Raw genomic sequence first — 6,389 nt, 5'->3', positions numbered from 1 at the left:
CAAGTGCACTGGGTCGTCCAAGTAATAAACCTTACGCGAGTAAGGGTCGATCCCACGGAGATTGTTGGTATGAAGCAAGCTATGGTCACCTTGTAAATCTCAGTCAGGCAGACTCAAATGGTTATGGATGATATATGAATAAAACATAAAGATAAAGATAGAGATACTTATGTAATTCATTGGTGAGAACTTCAGATAAGCGTATGAAGATGCTTTGTCCCTTCCGTCTCTCTGCTTTCCTACTGTCTTCATCCAACTCTTCTGACTCCTTTCCATGGCAAGCTGTATGTTGGGCATCACCGTTGTCAATGGCTACAGTCCCGTCCTCTCAGTGGAAATGTTCAACGCACCCTGTCGGAATAGAATCCAGTGATTCTTTTGCGTCTGTCACTAACGCCCTACAATCGCGAGTTTGAAGCTCGTCACAGTCATTCAATCATTGAATCCTAATCAGAATACCACAGACAAGGTTTAGACCTTCCGGATTCTCTTGAATGCAGTCATCAATTCTAGCTTATACCACGAAGATTCCGGTTAAAGAACCCAAGAGATATCCACCCAATCTAGGGTAGAACGGAGGTGATTGACGGTCACACGTTCATAGGTGAGAATGATGATGAGTGTCACGGATCATCACATTCATCAAGTTGAAGAACAAGTGATATCTTGGAACAAGAACAAGCTGAATTGAATAGAAGAACAATAGTAATTGCATTAATACTCGAGGTACAGCAGAGCTCCACACCTTAATCTATGGTGTGTAGAAACTCCACCGTTGAAAATACATAAGAACAAGGTCTAGGCATGGCCGTGAGGCCAGCCCCCAGTGATCAAAAGATTCAAAGATCTCAAGATGATCTAAGATCCCCAGATGTCAAATACAATAGTAAAAGGTCCTACTTATAGGGAACTAGTAGCTTAAGAATTACAAAGATGAGTAAATGACATAAAAATTCACTTCCGGGCCCACTTGATGTGTGCTTGGGATGAGCATTGAAGCATTTCCATGTAGAGACTCTTCTTGGAGTTAAACGCCAGCTTTTGTGCCAGTTTGGGCGTTTAACTCCCATTCTTGTGCCAGTTCCGGCGTTTTACGCCAGAATTCTTGAGCTGATTTGGAATGCCAGTTTGGGCCATCAAATCTCGGGCAAAGTATGGACTATTATACATTGCTGGAAAGCCCAGGATGTCTACTTTCCAACGCCGTTGAGAACGCGCCAATTGGGTATCTGTAGCTCCAAAAAATCCACTTCGAGTGCAGGGAGATTAGAATCCAACAGCATCTGCAGTCCTTTTAGTCTCTGAATCAGATTTTTGCTCAGATCCCTCAATTTCAGCCAGAAAATACCTGAAATCACAAAAAAAACACACAAACTCATAGTAAAGTCCAGAAAAGTGAATTTTAACTAAAAACTAATAAAAATATACTAAAAACTAACTAAATCTACTAAAAACATACTAAAAACAATGCCAAAAAGCGTACAAATTATCCGCTCATCACAACACCAAACTTAAATTGTTGCTTGTCCTCAAGCAACTGAAAATCAAATAAGATAAAAAGAAGAGAATATGCAATGAACTCCAAAAACATCTATGAAGATTAGTATTAATTAGATGAGCGGGGCTTTTAGCTTTTTGCCTCTGAACAGTTTTGGCATCTCACTCTATCCCTTGAAATTCAGAATGATTGGCTTCTTTAGGAACTCAGAATCCAGATAGTGTTATTGATTCTCCTAGTTAAGTATGATGATTCTTGAACATAGCTACTTTATGAGTCTTGGCCGTGGCCCAAAGCACTCTGTCTTCCAGTATTACCACCGGATACATACATGCCACAGACACATAATTGGGTGAACCTTTTTAGATTGTGACTCAGCTTTGCTAGAGTCCCCAATTAGAGGTGTCCAGGGTTCTTAAGCACACTCTTTTTGCCTTGGATCACAACTTTATTTCTTTCTTTTTCTTTCTTTTTCTCTTTCTCCCTTTTTTTCGTTTTTTTTTTGTATTCACTGCTTTTTCTTGCTTCAAGAATCATTTTTATGATTTTTCAGATCCTCAGTAACATGTCTCCTTTTTCATCATTCTTTCAAGAGCCAACAATTTTAACATTCATGAACAACAAATTCAAAAGACATATGCACTGTTCAAGCATACATTCAGAAAACAAAAGTATTGCCACCACATCAAAATAATTAATCTGTTATAAAATTTAAAATTCATGCAATTCTTCTCTTTTTCAATTAAGAACATTTTTCATTTAGGAAAGGTGATGGATTCATAGGACATTCATAACTTTAAGGCAAAGACACTAATGATCATAAGACACAAACATGGATAAACATAAGCATGAAAATTTGAAAAACAGGAAAATAAAGAACAAGGAGATTAAAGAACGGGTCCACCTTAGTGATGGCGGCTTGTTCTTCCTCTTGAAGATTTTATGGAGTGCTTGAGCTCCTCAATGTCTCTACCTTGCCTTTGTTGCTCCTCTCTCATGATTCTTTGATCTTCTCTAATTTCATGGAGGAGAATGGAGTGTTCTTGGTGCTCCACCCTTAGTTGTCCCATGTTGGAACTCAATTCTCCTAGAGAGGTGTTGATTTGCTCCCAATAGTTTTGTGGAGGAAAGTGCATCCCTTGAGGCATCTCAGGGATTTCATGATGAGTGGGATCTCTTGTTTGCTCCATCCTTTTCTTAGTGATGGGCTTGTCCTCATCAATGAGGATGTCTCCTTCTATGTCCACTCCAACTGAATAACAGAGGTGACAAATGAGATGAGGAAAGGCTAACCTTGCCAAGGTAGAGGACTTGTCTGCCATCTTATAGAGTTCTTGGGCTATAACCTCATGAACTTCCACTTCCTCTCCAATCATGATACTATGAATCATGATGGCCCGGTCTAGAGTAACTTCGGACCGGTTGCTAGTGGGAATGATTGAGCGTTGGATAAACTCCAACCATCCCCTAGCCACGGGCTTGAGGTCATGCCTTCTCAGTTGAACCGGCTTCCCTCTTGAATCTCTCTTCCATTGGGCGCCCTCTTCACAACTGACTGTGAGGACTTGGTCCAACCTTTGATCAAAGTTGACCCTTTTTGAGTTTGAAAAGGGACCTCGGGGATCACTTTCTTCAAGGCCACAACTTCATAGAAGTGGTCTTGATGCACCCTTGAGATGAATCTCTCCATCTCCCATGACTCGGAGGTGGAAGCTTTTGCCTTCCCTTTCCTCTTTCTAGAAGTTTCTCCGGCCTTGGATGCCATAAATGGTTATGGAAAAACAAAAAGCAATGCTTTTACCACACCAAACTTAAAAGGTTTGCTCGTCCTCGAGCAAAAGAAGAAAGAAGAAAGTAGAAGAAGAAGAAATAGAGGAGATGGAGATGGCCTTGTGGTTCGGCCAAAGGGTAGAAGTAGTGTCTAGGTTGTGTGAAAATGAAGGAGTGAAGATGGGTTTATATAGGGGTGGAGAGAGGGGTAGGGTTCGGTCATGTAAGGGTGGGTTTGGGAGAGAAAGTGGTTTGAATTTTGAATGGTAAGGTAGGTGGGGTTTTATGAAGGATGGATGTGAGTGGTGAAGAGAAAGATGGGATTTGATAGGTGAAGGGTTTTTGGGGAAGAGGTGTTGAGGTGATTAGTGAATGGGTAAAGAAGAAGAGAGAGGGTGGTAGGGTAGGTGGGGATCCTGTGGGGTCCACAGATCCTGAGGTGTCAAGGAAAAGTCATCCCTGCACCATGTGGCGAGAAAAAATGCTCTTTGTGCCAATTCTGGCGTTAAACGCCGGGTTGGTGCCCATTTCTGGCGTTTAACGCCAGCTTCTTACCCTTTCCTGGCGTTTAACGCCAGTCTGGTGGCCTTTTCTGGCGTTAAACGCCCAGAATGGTGCCAGACTGGGCGTTAAACACCCATTTGCTAGCTTTACTGGTGTTTAAACGCCAGTAAGTTCTCCTCCAGGGTGTGCTGTTTTTCTTTCTATTTTTCATTCTGTTTTTGCTTTTTCAATTGATTTTGTGACTTCCTATGATCATCAACCTACAGAAAACATAAAATAACAGAGGAAAATAGATTAAATATAACATTGGGTTGCCTCCCAACAAGCACTTCTTTAATGTCAGTAGCTTGACAGAGGGCTCCCATGGAGCCTCACAGATACTCAGAGCAATGTTGGAACCTCCCAACACCAAACTTAGAGTTTGAATGTGGGGGTTCAACACCAAACTTAGAATTTGGTTGTGGCCTCCCAACACCAAACTTAGAGTTTGACTGTGGGGGCTCTGTTTGACTCTGTTTTGAGAGAAGCTCTTCATGCTTCCTCTCCATGGTGACAGAGGGATATCCTTGAGCCTTAAACACAAAGGATTCTTCATTCACTTGAATGATCAGTTCACCTCTGTCAACATTAATCACAGCCTTTGCTGTGGCTCGGAAGGGTCTGCCAAGGATGATGGATTCATCCATGCACTTCCCAGTCTCTAGGACTATGAAATCAGCAGGGATGTAATGGTCTTCAATCTTCACCAAAACATCCTCTACAAGTCCATAAGCTTGTTTTCTTGAGTTGTCTGCCATCTCTAGTGAGATTCTTGCAACTTGCACCTCAAAGATCCCTAGCTTCTCCATTACAGAGAGAGGCATGAGGTTTACACTTGACCCTAAGTCACACAGAGCCTTCTTAAAGGTCATGGTGCCTATGGTACAAGGTATTGAAAACTTCCCAGGATCTTGTCTCTTTTGAGGTAATTTCTGCCTAGACAAGTCATCCAGTTCTTTGGTGAGCAAAGGAGGTTCGTTCTCCCAAGTCTCATTACCAAATAACTTGTCATTTAGCTTCATGATTGCTCCAAGGTATTTAGCAACTTGCTCTTCAGTGACATACTCATCCTCTTCAGAGGAAGAATACTCATCAGAGCTCATGAATGGCAGAAATAAATCCAATGGAATCTCTATGGTCTCAGTGTGAGCCTCAGATTCCCATGGTTCCTCATTGGGGAACTCATTGGAGGCCAGTGGACATCCATTGAGGTCTTCCTCAGTGGCGTTCACTGCCTCTTCCTCCTCTCCAAGTTTGGCCATGTAGGTCATGTTGATGGCCTTGCACTCTCCTTTTGGATTCTCTTCTGTATTGCTTGGAAGAGTACTAGGAGGGAGTTCAGTAATTTTCTTGCTCAGCTGTCCCACTTGTGCCTCCAAGTTTCTAATGGAGGACCTTGTTTCAGTCATGAAACTTTGAGTGGTTTTGATTAGATCAGAGACCATGGTTGCTAAGTCAGAGTTGTTCTGCTTAGAATCCTCTGTCTGTTGCTGAGAAGATGATGGAAAAGGCTTGCCATTGCTAAACCTGTTTCTTCCACCATTATTGTTGTTGAAACCTTGTTGAGGTTTCTGTTGATCCTTCCATGAGAAATTTGGATGATTTCTCCATGAAGGATTATAGGTGTTTCCATAGGGTTCTCCCATGTAATTCACCTCTTCCATTGAAGAATTCTTAGGATCACAAGCTTCTTCTTCAGATGAAGCGTCCTTAGTACTGCCTGGTGCATTTTGCATTCCAGACAGACTTTGAGAAATCAGATTGACTTGCTGAGTCAATATCTTGTTCTGAGCCAATATGGCATTCAGAGTATCAATCTCAAGAACTCCTTTCTTCTGATTTGTCCCATTGTTCACAGGATTCCTTTCAGAAGTGTACATAAATTGGTTATTTGCAACTATTTCAATTAGTTCTTGAGCTTCTGTAGGCGTCTTCTTCAGATGAAGAGATCCTCCAGCAGAGCTATCCAATGACATCTTGGATAGTTCAGACAGACCATCATAGAAAATACCTATGATGCTCCATTCAGAAAGCATGTCAGAAGGACATTTTCTGATCAATTGTTTGTATCTTTCCCAAGCTTCATAAAGGGATTCACCTTCCTTCTGTCTGAAGGTTTGGACTTCCACTCTAAGCTTACTCAATTTTTGAGGTGGAAAGAACTTTGCCAAGAAGGCTTTGACTAGCTTTTCCTAAGAGTTCAGGCTTTCTTTAGGTTGTGAGTCCAACCATATCCTAGCTCTGTCTCTTACAGCAAAAGGGAATAGCATAAGTCTGTAGACCTCAGGGTCAACCCCATTAGTCTTGACAGTGTCACAGATTTGCAAGAATTCAGCTAAAAACTGATGAGGATCTTCCAATGGAAGTCCATGGAACTTGCAATTCTGTTGCATTAGAGAAACTAATTGAGGTTTAAGCTCAAAGTTGTTTGCTCCAATGGCAGGGATAGAGATGCTTCTCCCATAGAAGTCGGGAGTAGGTGCAGTAAAGTCACCCAGCACCTTCCTTGCATTGTTGGCATTGTTGTTGTTTTCGGCTGCCATGGGTTCTTCTTCCTTGAAGATTTATGTTAGGTCCT

The 6,389-nt window shown here is 41.8% G+C and overlaps 1 non-coding gene across 1 annotated transcript; it reads left to right on the top strand.

The window, feature by feature from the left end:
* Positions 1-5,841: 5,841 nt before the first annotated feature.
* On the top strand, positions 5,842-5,949 carry LOC130977275 (small nucleolar RNA R71). Its single transcript, XR_009084975.1, has one exon. It is a non-coding gene; the product is annotated as a small nucleolar RNA R71 (small nucleolar RNA).
* The last annotated feature ends 440 nt before the right edge of the window (positions 5,950-6,389 follow it).

This window comes from Arachis stenosperma, chromosome 4 (genome assembly GCF_014773155.1).
Source record: "Arachis stenosperma cultivar V10309 chromosome 4, arast.V10309.gnm1.PFL2, whole genome shotgun sequence".
Classification (NCBI taxonomy): Eukaryota; Viridiplantae; Streptophyta; class Magnoliopsida; order Fabales; family Fabaceae; genus Arachis; species Arachis stenosperma.
This window is presented reverse-complemented; position numbering and strand designations above follow the sequence as displayed.